General features: G+C 48.2%; 1 long non-coding RNA gene across 1 annotated transcript; it reads left to right on the forward strand.

Moving 5' to 3' along the window:
- The first annotated feature begins 1,103 nt into the window (after positions 1-1,103).
- Positions 1,104-4,105, forward strand: LOC129622623 (uncharacterized). Its single transcript, XR_008700084.1, has 3 exons — positions 1,104-1,267; positions 2,366-2,575; positions 3,814-4,105. It is a non-coding gene; the product is annotated as an uncharacterized LOC129622623 (long non-coding RNA).
- The last annotated feature ends 9,079 nt before the right edge of the window (positions 4,106-13,184 follow it).

Raw genomic sequence — 13,184 nt, forward strand, 5'->3', positions numbered from 1 at the left:
TGGACACGACTTAGTGACTGAATGGCGACAGGTACCGGCCAATGAGCAGGCACCATGCTAAAGGAACACTAGACAGCTCTGTCTGCCCAGAGCAGGGCTGAGAGGATCCTTTTAATCTCCTTGGCCAACTCTGATTGATTCATAGTGTCTGCCTGGAACCCTGGGTTGGAAGGGATTTGGCGGGTGCCCCAGTTGATTAGTGATGTCTGCCAAGGGCTCAGCTGGGAGCCTTTATGGCAAGCCTGCTGGGTAGCTGCCCCTGGGATGAGGATGGAGTGTCTGCTCCATGCTTTGGACATCTGGGTTGGTTAAGCAGACAGAAGGGGTCTGGAGATTGGGAGAAACGGGTTCTAGCCCCAGATTGGTCCTGTAACCCTCAGGAAATACACATCAGCCTTTTTGGGCCTCAGTTTCCTCATTTGTCACCTTCCTCCAGAGGTACTGTGAGCATAAAATGACAGGAAAGTGTTTGAAGAGTCGAGGAGACTGGTAATGAAAGGAAATGGGAAACTGCTCCCCTCCCTCTTTTCTTCTTTCTCAAAATCTTGCCAGAAATGGAACATGCTGGGCAGGGTAGAGTTAATCCCGGACGGTCCTGTGTGTGTGTGTGTGTGTGTGTGTACTGGTGGGTGGGGGCCCCTCAGCGGTTCCTGGCTCAGAGTTGTTTTTATAACTCACTTAGTACAGACCTTTGTCCCCTCCCTGGCCTCAGCTGGGAGTTTCTAAGGAGTAAGAAGCTCCTTGGATCTTAGGAACTGAATCTTAGAATTTTTGTTTGTTTGTTTTCATTTCACTGGTGGGAGCTGGTGTGCGTGCCACCTGCCTCCTCCACATCCCCACTCAGAGATTAAAACTAGACCATTGTGCCAGGCGCAGAACTCTGTTTAACATGGATTTTCCCCATTAATCCTCAGAACAGTCTCATGAAGTGGGTAGCAGAGTAATCCCCATTTCACAGTTGAGGAAACTGAGGCCCAGAGAACTGAAACTTGGAGGCCACACACCTCCAGGCTGCTGCCGGTTTGTGGGTGCCAGGCCCTGATCCGAGCTAGAGAAAGACTGTCTCATCCGTCATGACTGACTGTGCCTTGTCCCGGCTCTTCTGTCCATTCATCCATTTACTCCTTTATTCACTTTGTATTTTTGTTCTTTCACAAATGTTAAGTTCCCACTGTGAGCCAGGCTCTGCATCAACTCCTAGAACTACAACAACCCCACTCTCGAGGACCTTACTTACATTCTAGACCAGATGGGAAACAAGCAAAAGGTAAGCAGATAAATAAACAAGATTGCAAAGAGGGTGATAACGAAGTAAACAGGGCTTTGTGGTGGGGAATTGACTAGCCTCGAAGGCTCCCTGGGCAGAGGGTCCCAAGCTCCCAAGCTCCCACCCCTCCCCGGGCCCCCTCCTTCCATCCCTTGCCTTCCCCAGGCCCAAGTCCCTCCTTCAGAGGCCCAAACTCTCCAGCAATCTGTTCTGAGCTCAGGCTGCACTTCTGTCCCTCCTGCTCCCCACAACTGGTGAATTTTTAATGCTGCTTACATGGAACAGAGCAGAGTTTTAGTTTTTGTTTTGAGAGCATTTCTCAAACAACAACAAAAAAATCATTTCTCAAGCATGTGTGTGTGTGAAGAAAGAGAGTGCGAAAGAGACAGCCCAGCGAGTACCGATGATCTGTCCTCAATTCATCCCCTGAGCTCCTTTTTATTTAGAAATTTTTTAAAACATGGGGCTAAATAGGATGTCAATTCTGGACTTTGTGCTGGTAAAAGGGCACCCGGGAGGGCCCTTGGCATCCATGTCCTTAGCGAACCCACCCAGCCCCTTGGGGACCCGGGCCCCATCCTTACCTTTGTCATACAGATGAGGAGACCGAGGTACAGAAACAAGAAGTATCTGTGTGGGTCCTTCCACTAATGAGTGTAGGAGAGGGAGGCTGGAGCACATGGCTCCACACCGCCTGCCCCATCACACATACACACACACACACACACACAAGCTCAAGGCAACTCTGGCTTCAAGAGGGGTGGAAATGGGGGAAGGACCCAGCCTGTGAGCTCAAAGGGGCTGGGAATAATCTGGCTGAGAAGGAGGAAGTGGGGAGAGACACACAGATTGGAGAGTGAACCTTAGTGGTTAGCGCGGGAGGGTCAGAACCTTTCTGCGGAACTGACCCCAGCATGCAGCGAAGTGGGTCTCTGCCTTGTGTTGTCCTTGGTAGTGGCTCCCAGCGTCCTCCTCTTAGCCTGTTCATTGAACGCTTACTGGGTACTAGCCGCCAAGCTCTTGACATGAATCATCTCGTTGAATCCTCATGATAGAATGTATGACTAAGATCCTTCTGTTATCCTGTCCACTTTACAGAGGAGGAGGCTGAGGCTCAGAGAGGTGAATTGACTGCAATCTAGACTGGCGTGCCTCCGGAGCTGGTTCTTTTAACCTTGACACCTGGATATGCAGGTGGCCGGAAGAAGGTGACCTCCAGGACTCTGAGATCTGAGGCTGGTGACTGTCCTTGGGAACTTGTGAACCTCTGATGCAGGGCTGGTTCATCTCTGCGGCCTGATTTCACCAGTTTGTAGCACTCAGGGCTGGGAGGGTGGTTCGCCCCATTACTGATCCTCTCTGGACAGCGAGGCTAGTGCCTCATCTGCCCTTCGTGCAGTCTCCTCATGGCAGGATCTGTTCTCAGTGCCTGGTTTTCCTCCTTGGCAGTGAGGACATCATTAGTTCCATTCATTTCTTTTTTTAAGAAATAATTTTGTATTATTTATTTATTTATTGGCTGTGCTGGGTCTTCGTTGCTACATGGACTCTTCTCTAGTCGAGGTGCGTGGGCTTCTCATTGCAGAGCGATGTAAAGGAGGCTTTCTTTTGTTGCAGAGCATGGGCTCTAGGGGGGCTTCCCAGGTGGCACTAGTGGTAAAGAACCTGCCGAGCAGCGCAGGAAACATAAGAGACGTGGGTTCGATCCCTGGGTCGGGAAGATCCCCTGGAGGAGGGCACGGCAACCCACTCCAGTATTCTTGCCTGGAGAATCCCATGGACAGCGGAGCCTGGCGGGCTATAGTCCATGCGGTCTCAAAAAGTTGGACTGCTACTTAGCACCCACAGGCTCTAGGGTGCCTGGGCTCAGTAGTGGTGGCTCCCGGGCTCTGGAGCACAGGCTCAATAGTTGTGGTGCACAGGTTTAGTTGCTTCTGTGGCATGTGGGATCCTCTCGGATCAGGTATCAAACCCATGTCTCCTGCATTGGCAGGTGGATTCTTTACCACTGAGCCACCAGGGAAGCCCCTCATGGGCAGAGACCACAAGCAACTCTCTGTACTTGGTACCTTGTTTAGTCCCTAACATAATAGGTGCCCAATTTCTATCTGTTTCATGAATAAATACTGTCTGTGTGAAAGGATCTTGGTGAACAACTGTTTGAGCTTTGCATGGATCAGATGTGGACAAAAATCTTTTAAAATGTCCATCTTGGCCACCTGATGTGAAGTACTGACTCGTTGGAAAAGACCCTGATGCTGGGAAAGATTGAAGGCAGGAGGAGAAGGGGATGACAGAGGATGAGATGGTTGGATGGCATCACTGACTCGATAGATATGAGTTTGAGCAAGCTCTGGCAGTTGGTGATGGACAGGGAGGCCTGGCGTGCTGCAGTCCATGGGGTCGCAAAGAGTTGGACACGACTGAGTGACTGAACAAGCATGGAAATCCCTCTTGAAAAGAAAAGAAAGAGTTTTAATCAATCTTGTCCTTTCCTAGTGGTGAACATAGTTTCTTCTTCTTTTTTTTTTTTTTTAATTAACAAGTGTCGGGCTTCCCTGGAGGCTCAATGGTAAAGAATCTGCCTGCAGGAGACATGAGTTTGATCCCTCATCCAGGAAGATCCCGCATGCCTTGGGAACAGCTGAGCCCGTGCTCCACAGTTATTGAGCCTGTGCCCTAGAGCCTGGGAGCTGCAACTACTGAGCCCATGTGCTGCAACTCTGCAGCCCCCGTGCCCGAGAGCCTGCACTCCGCAGCAAGAGAAGCCACCGCCATGAGAAGCCCGCGCACCACAACTAGAGAGCAGCCCCTCACTCTCTGCAACTAGAGAAAAGACCCAGCACAGCCTAAATAAATACATAAATAAAATTATTAAAAAAAAACAAGTGTCATTCATTGCTGATTTGTTCACTGATTCTCTGACGCATGGAAGGAGAGACTCATTCACTCTTTAACAGATATGTGTGGGGTATCTGCCATTTCAGGGCACTAGGGAAAGGGAAAGGAAGTTATTCTCCAGGGGATGCAATATACTCAGGGAGATGAGGCGATTTCAAGGTAATAGAAGCAGACACCATTGAATTCCTTGGAACCATGGCTTGATTTCTCACCTGTACTACCAAACACCAAGTTTAATCTATTCCAAGGCACCCACTCCCAACCCTGCCCATCTCCTAACTTCAATCTAACACCCTTGAAATTTCTATCTGTCTTACCATTGATAACATCTTAGATTTGCCAAAGTCTGGATGTTTGACTCATTGGACTAATTAACATTTATAAGGCACTTCATACAACTTGCCCTGTCACCCCACATTTAGTTACTAGTTCTGACCCCGTGTTGATAAAGGCAGCCTGTTTGGTATTTCACAGTCATGGAGAAGGGATGGGAACCATCATTTACTGAGAACTGAGTACGTATGAGGCCCGCACTGGCTGGTTCACACCATAGGACTTTCATACGCCGTGTCAGGCAGCTTGTATCATCCCCGATCTACAGATGAAGAGACCCAAGCTTTTCTGTGCTGAGACCCAAGCTTTTCTGTGCTGTGCTTAGTTGCTCAGTCGTGTTCTACTCTTCCCAACCCTATGGACAGTAAGTAGCTCACCAGGTTCCTCTCTGTCCATGGGGATTCTCTAGGCAAGAATACTGGAGTAGGCTGCCATGCTCTCCTCCAGGGGTTCTTCCCAACTCAGGGATCAAACCCAGGAATTTCCATCAACTGCCTTTCACAGACAAGGAAGTTGAAGCTAAGAAAGTAGAAGAGATTGGATTATTGTTCAGCAATTCTTCACTCCCCTTCTCCTTGAGGTAGAATCATTTTTCCTGACCCACTGACTTTGGCCTTGGCCACGTGACTTACTTTGGCCAAGGGACTGTGGGAAGAAGAGATGGCATGCCTCTGAAGAGGAGGCCTTGGGAGATAGTGCATGCTACTGCCCTACATCTTGCATGCTTGTGATCTGTCACAACAAAATATATCCCATTTAGATTCTGATCACAAAAAGAATATGGAGACTCATGGGATGCATTAGCCCAGCTCATAGTCTGGAGCCAAGTTCAAGGGATCCACAGCCTGAAACAGAACTACCTAGTTGAGTCCAGCCAACTGCAGTCACCCTACAGACCAGTGAGAATAAATGTTTGTGTAGGCATCCGTTGGATCATAGAAAAAGCAAGAAAGTTCCAGAAAAACATCTACTTCTGCTTTATTGACTACACCAAAGCCTTTGGCTGTGTCAATCACAACAAACTGGAAAATTCTTAAAAAGATGAGAATACCAGCCCACCTTACCTGCCTCCTGAAAAACCTGTATCAGGTCAAGAAGCAACAGTTAGAACTGGACATGGAACAATGAGGTGGTTCCAAATTGGGAAAGGAGGCTGTATATTGTCACCCTGCTTATTTAACTTATCAGATCAGATCAGATCAGATCAGTCGCTCAGTTGTGTCCGACTCTTTGCGACCCCATGAATCGCAGCACGCCAGGCCTCCCTGTCCATCACCAACTCCCGGAGTTCACTCAGACTCACGTCCATCGAGTCAGTGATGCCATCCAGCCAGCTCATCCTCTGTCGTCCCCTTCTCCTCCTGCCCCCAATCCCTCCCAGCATCAGAGTCTTTTCCAATGAGTCAACTCTTCGCATGAGGTGACCAAAGTACTGGAGTTTCAGCTTTAGCATCATTCCTTCCAAAGAAATCCCAGGGCTGATCTCCTTCAGAATGGACTGGTTGGATCTCCTTGCAGTCCAAGGGACTCTCAAGAGTCTTCTCCAACACCACAGTTCAGAAGCATCAATTCTTCGGCACTCAGCCTTCAAAGTCCAACTCTCACATCCATACATGACCACAGGAAAAACCATAGCCTTGACTAGATGGACCTTTGTTGGCAAAGTAATGTCTCTGCTTTTGAATATGCTATCTAGGCTGGTCATAACTTTCCTTCCAAGGAGTAAGCGTCTTTTAATTTCATGGCTGCAGTCACCATCTGCAGTGTACAAACAAAGCTAGTGGAGGTGATGGAATGCCAGTTGAGCTATTCCAAATCCTGAAAGATGATGCTGTGAAAGTGCTGTACTCAATATGCCAGCAAATTTGGAAAACTCAGCAGTGGCCACAGGACTGGAAAAGGTCAGTTTTCATTCCAATCCCAAAGAAAGGCAATGCCAAAGAATGCTCAAACTACCGCACAATTGCACTCCTCTCACACTCTAGTAAAGTAATGCTCAAAATTCTCCAAGCCAGGCTTCAGCAATACGTGAACCGTTAACTTCCTGATGTGCAAGCTGGTTTTAGAAAAGGAAGGGGAACCAGAGATCAAATTGCCAACATCCGCTGGATCATGGAAAAAGCAAGAGAGTTCCAGAAAAGCATCTATTTCTGCTTTATTGACTATGCCAAAGCCTTTGACTGTGTGGATCACAATCAACTGCGGAAAATTCTGAAAGAGATGGGAATACCAGACCACCTGATCTGCCTCTTGAGAAATTTGTATGCAGGTCAGGAAGCAACAGTTAGAACTGGACATGGAACAACAGACTGGTTCCAAATAGGAAAAGGAGTACATCAAGGGTGTATATTGTCACCCTGTTTATTTAACTTATATACAGAGTACATCATGAGAAACGCTGGACTGGAAGAAGCACAAGCTGGAATCAAGATTGCCGGGAGAAATATCAATAACCTCAGATATGCAGATGACACCACCCTTATGGAAGAAAGTGAAGAGGAACTAAAAAGCCTCTTGATGAAGGTGAAAGTGGAGAGTGAAAAAGTTGGCTTAAAGCTCAACATTCAGAAAACAAAGATCATGGCATCCGGTCCCATCACTTCATGGGAAATAGATGGGGAAACAGTGGAAACAGTGTCAGACTTTATTTTTCTGGGCTCCAAAATCACTACAGATGGTGACTGCAGCCATGAAATTTAACTTATATGCAGAGTATATAATGCGAAATGCCAGGCTGGATGAAGCCCAGATGGAATCAAGATTTCCAGGAGAAATATCAATAACCTCATGTATGCAGATAACACCACTCTCATGGCAGAAAGTGAAGAGGAACTGAGGAGCCTCTTGATGAAAGTGAAAGAGGAGACTGAAAAGTTGGCTTAAAACTCAGCATTCAAAAAACTAAGATCATAGCATCTGGTCCCATCACTTCATGGCAAATACATGGAGAAACAATGGAAACAGTGACAGACTTTCTTTTTTTGGGCTCCAAAATCACTGCAGATGGTGACTGCAGCCATGAAATTAAAAGACACTTGCTTCTTAGGAGAAAAGCTATGACAAACCTAGACAGCATATTAAAAAGCAGAGACATTACTTTGCCGACAAAGATCCATCTAGTCAAAGCTATAGTTTTTCCAGCAGTCATGTATGGATGTGAGAGTTGGACTATAAAGAAAGCTGAGCGCCAAAGAATTGATGCTTCTGAACTGTGGTGTTGGAAAAGACTCTTGAGAGTCCTTTGGACTGCAAGGAGATCAGACCAGTCAATCCTAAAGGAAATGAGTCCTGAATATTCATTGAAAGGACTGATGCTGAAGCTGAAGCTCCAATACTTTGGGCACCTGATGTGAAGAACTGACTCACTGGTAAAGACCCTGATGCTGGGAAAGATTGAAGTCAGCAGTAGAAGGGGACGACAGAGGATGAGATGGTTGGATGGTATCACTGACTCGATGGACATGAGTTTGAGAAAGCTCCAGGAGTTCGTGATGGACAGGAAGGCCTGGCATGCTGCAGTCCATTGGGTCACAAAGAGTTGGACACAACTCTCAGTTGGACACAACTGAGCTAGTGAACTGAGGAAGTTTCCGACAGTTTGAGGCTGTTTGTTAAACAGCATCATTATGGCAAAAGCTTACTACTATATAAGTGTTCAGTGATTTCATTAAGGTCACGCAGCTAATGAATGGAAGAGCCAGGGTCTAGAATTTTGGTCTTTTTATATCCTGATGCTGGGAAAGATTGAAGGTGGGAGGAGAAGGGGATGACAGAGGATGAGATGGTTGGATGGCAATGGACATGAGTTTGAGTAAGCTCCGGGAGTTGGTGATAGACAGGGAAGCCTGGCGTGCTGCAGTCCATGGGGTCACAAAGAGTCGGACACGACTGAGCAACTGAACTGAACTGAACTGATACTCCCTGTCCACTGCTTATCTGGAGGCTTCTGGTAAAAAAAGCCAGTAAAGAGAATAGAACCAGGGTTGAGGGTTCTGTGTAGGCATTACAGACTTTCTCTAGCTTGTTTTCTTTATCTGTCTATTGAAAATAGTAAATATAGAAATAGAAAATAGTATAGAAATAGAAAATAGTATATACTGATGCATCTGTGCTGTTCTTGGAATTTTATCACCATACATCTCAAGTTTGGAAATGGAAAGAAAACTGTGTATTTGCAATCTGTCTTTTGTAGGAGCTTTAAGGAACCTTGGCAAGGCAATTAGATAAAAGTTTTTCCTCTTATTGGGGGCTGTTTGATGGGTAAGCCAACTTTCTCCTAAAAGAATCTCTTTCTTAGGGACTTAATATCTTTTAGGTATATTTATGGAGAAGGCAATGGCACCCCACTCCAGTACTCTTGCCTGGAAAATCCCATAGATGGAGGAGCCTGGTGAGCTTCAGTCCATGGGGTCGCGAAGAGTCAGACACGACCGAGCGACTTCACTTTGACTTTTCCCTTTCATGCATTGGAGAAGGAAATGGCAACCCACTCCAGTGTTCTTGCCTGGAGAATCCCAGGGGACGGGAGAGCCTGGTGGGCTGCCATCTATGGGGTCGCACAGAGTCGGACAGGACTGAAGTGACTTATCAGCAGCAGCAGCAGGTATATTTATGGATATGAATTTTCCTTTGACTATTGCTTTGGCTGCATCCTGTAAGTTTTAGTGTGCAATGCTCTCATTGTATTCAATGTTCAAATAGTATGAAACATCGAAGTAGGATGTAATCTCCTTTCAAATTCCCTGTTTATCTCAAGAGTTAACTTGGAAAAAAGTATTCAAATTTCCACCAAGTTCGATTAAAAGAACCCTCTATAGCTACTAATTTAATTTTATTTCACTGTGTGGAGAATGTGTTTGACTTTGGAATTTGTTGAAATTATCTCTGTGCCTGCATACCATGATTATTATTTAAATGTTCTGTGCAATTATTATTTCCAAGAATGAAAATTTTTGATAGCTCCAAACACCTGTGAATACTTGTATTCCAGATAAAAGTCATCAAACACCTCGCCCTACCCCCACTCCTTGATATCATATACAAATGACTGAAATTAGGGTACATTTGTTTTAAGAGAGAACTCTGCAAGGTCCAGCCCACCCTGGTGTCCGTCCTGTTGGTGACTGGGTTCCATCTCTTCCTCTGAAGGGATGGATGGGCTTTGTTGGTTGGCTCCTGCAGTGTTTGTTATAACAAATATGAATGAATCCTGCAAACAGGGGGTCCAAGTGGAAGAAGCAATTAATTAATATTTGACTCCTGCTGGGGATGTGTGGGAGTGGGTAGAAGAGGCTGATTTGGTTTTCAATTTTATTCACTTTTCTGCTTTCCCTTCCGCTAATTACTGCACTAGGCTCTTCTCTTTGTTGATAAAATTTGCATTTTAAAAAATGATCTGGGAGGTATTGAATAACTACTTGGTCACAATGAATTTTTCACAAATAAAATAACGCTTCCACTTCTTGCACAGATTCTGGGCCACTCTCTAGGCTATGGTGGAGGTCAGGACCATTGCTGTGGTCGGTTACTAGTCGAATGTGTGGAAGGCCAGTTACCAGCACCTACCTGCAGGGCTCTTCCCCTTTGCTAAACACTCCTGTCCACCATCTCACCGTCTCTATAGCTAGGCTATGGGAGTGGGACATGTATTGGCCCATTTTCCAGATAAGGAAACTGAGACTCGAGCAGGTTAAGTCAGTGGTTCTCAAACCTGGCTGTGCCTCAGGACCACATGAGGGCTTGTTAAATATGCAGAAATGTATGGAGGGAGAGTAGAATCATACAGGCTCTCTGGAGGGGTGAGTCTAATCACCCCAGACTCCCCTCTGGCCTCCGCTGCCAGCCAGCACTTCCTGCAGCCCAGGGGCAGCTGGAGATTTTTGGGTCGGGGTGGGGGATGTCAGAGGTGAGAGAGGCAGGAAAAGGTAAGAGCCCATCAGGCAGGATGCCGCCTTGTGTGCTATGCTGGGATGGGGCAAAAATTCCTGCCCTCATTCCCTGCTCACCCCAAGATGTTCTGGGACCCAGCTAGACCCCATCCAGCCACTCTCCCTCCCCTGATCCCCAGCCTGTGCTAAGTCCTGAGGAAGACTCTGAGGGGCACATCGTCTGATGGGGGATACAGGCATGAGGGGGTTGCCCCACTATTGGCCTCCTCCACACTCAGAGACCAGGTGGAGCAAGTGTCCTGCCCTCCCGTGGCTCTTCAGGCTGGGACTACAGTCCCTTCCCTGTTCCCACCCCTTTAAAATGTCCCCTTTTAATGCCACTTCCTCCAGGAAGCCTTTCTTGATGTCCCCATCAGAATCATTCATTTTTGTTTGTCTCCGTGGCTCTGAGCATCTCTGCTGAGCAAGCCCATTCCGTGGGCTGGGTTCACACTGATGTCAGTCTCTTCTTCTATCCTTCTCTCACCCTCAATGGCCAGCTCCTTCTGGAGGGAGACAACTACTTTGGAGGCAGAAAGACCTGGGGTTGGGTCCTGGGGACTTCCTGTTGAATTTTTCCCTGGGACCTTGGGGAAACTGATGTCACCTCTTGTGGGTTCTGGCTGTCCATCCCCATCAGTGGGGATCACAGTTGTGTCTGGCCTCTGCCTTTGGCTCACAAGTCCTTGCTCTGCCAAATGCTCACCTTGTAAAGTAGGCCCAACTTTTAAACTCATGAGCCTGTTTCCTCATTTGTTAAGTTGGGATAGTAAGAGCACCCAGTTAGTTGGGTGGGGTGAAGATTCAGGGAGGTGACGCACAGCTGGTGGTGTCTGGCACAGGGGGCAAGCTCTTTCAAGGCCAGTGCTTCCCAGATAACAGCCAAACCCAGCAGTTTCTTCCTTTATTGTCCCTACTGTGGAATTTGGCTTGACGGTGATAGGAGCGCCCTTCCGCCCTTACCAGAAAGAAAAGAAAGAAGAAGCACAGCGGCCACTGCCTGTGAATCTCGTTGCTCCCCTGGCAAACCCATCAAAGGATCATATGAATTTTTCAGATAGGAAAACGGGCTCAGAGAAGGGAAGAAACTTGCTCCAGGTCACACAGCATGGCCCGAGGAAGGCTGGCTGGGAATGCAGGTCTCCCAACTGACGGGATTGTCTGCTGTGCTTCCCTTTGGGTTGAGTTTGCAGTTCAGGTCCTGCAGTTTCAGGGCTGGTCTGCCCCCACCCATTCATCCACTCTGTTGTTCACTCATATGTATTAAGCAGCCGCTCTGTGTTGCCCCTTCTACTGGGCATTGTGAGGGTCTCTGAGGTGGCCTGGTGATGAGGCAGGAGTTACAGTTAGCTGCAAGTTATAGAAACCCAAGCAAGATAGCTTACACATAGAACCCAGACGGTCCTAGGGGAGGTGGTCATAGCTGGGCAACCTCAAGATGTTCTGGCTTCCTGCTCCACTATCCCTAGGATGTGCTGTTTATCCTTATGGCACAAAATGGCTGCTTTAACTCCAGGTATCATGACAGCATTCCAGGCGGAAAATTAGGCTGAAGATTGGGGAAAAGTGAAGGGAAAAGGACAAAAGTCCTCTGTCAAAAGAATTCCTTTTTTTTTTTTTTATCAGAAAAACAACTGATTTCCTGGGTGTTCCCAGCAGGAGACTCCTAATTCCACCTCACTGGTCAGAATTGGGTCAACCAGCCCAGCTAGCTGCAATGGGGTCTTGGAGGTGAATATTTCATATGAGCATACTTGCTCACTTAAAACCAAGGTTCTGCTAGGAGGGGAGATGGGGGTGAAATGGACACCCAGGTGGTCAGCAGTGTTCTTACCCGCCCAATAGATTCTCTGTCCTCAAAGAGCACAGGTTTTGGGGGGCCACATATATTTGGAGCTTTTCAATGCAGGAGGAAGTAGCAAGCAGCTGGTGTGTGCACAGGAGAGACCCTTAGCTCTCTCTTACTATCCTTGAAAGTAGGATCCTCTGCCCAATGCGGTGCCTGGCACACAGGATGGGCTCAGTCAACAGCTATTGGGAAGAAGGGGAGTGGGTTCTAGAAAGCAGTGTTGTCGGGCTTTTACCCTGAGCCAGTCTAGCTTCTGCAGCGGTTTAGGTGGTGTTCTCTGGGCTCTCAGTTGGGCCTTCACTAAATGCCTCCTCCATGGATGAGGTGGGCAGGCGCTGCAGGCGGGGGTCGCTGAGACCAGGCCCTCCCTGGGAGAGAGAGCCTACTTCTGCGATGGGCTTCAGTGACGCTCAGGGCTGAGGTCCCTCCACAGAGACCTGTGCCCTACCTCTGCCACGCCCTGCAACCAGGGAGGGAGGGAGCTGCCCCCTTCGCTGAGAACAGTGCGGACCCCCAAGTGCCAGGTGCTTCTCACTCGTCTTCCACCGAGGGCTCAGGATCAGCCCTGAGACAGGTGGTGCCAGCCTGGCCCTGCCCTGCAGAGGGGAAGACAGACTCTCAGCCCCTTGCCCGCGGCCCCCGCGCTTGTGGGTGCCAATTTGGGATTGAACCCGGGTCATCCAGTCCCAAAGCAGCTGCCCTCTGCAACAATGACCGATGCCACCTCTTTGAGATTCGGGGGTGGCGGTCCTCCACTCACCGTGGATGGGTTGCATGTGGCTGGGGGGGTGGGGAGCTCCCCAGTGCTGGGGAGGCAGATGTGGATCAGGAGGGAGAGGCAGGAAGAGGTGCCAGGGCTCCAGGGGCAATGCTCCAGCAGCTCCTCTTGCATGGGGGTCCTGGGCCC

Source organism: Bubalus kerabau, chromosome 11 (assembly GCF_029407905.1).
Source record: "Bubalus kerabau isolate K-KA32 ecotype Philippines breed swamp buffalo chromosome 11, PCC_UOA_SB_1v2, whole genome shotgun sequence".
NCBI classification, from domain to species: Eukaryota; Metazoa; Chordata; class Mammalia; order Artiodactyla; family Bovidae; genus Bubalus; species Bubalus kerabau.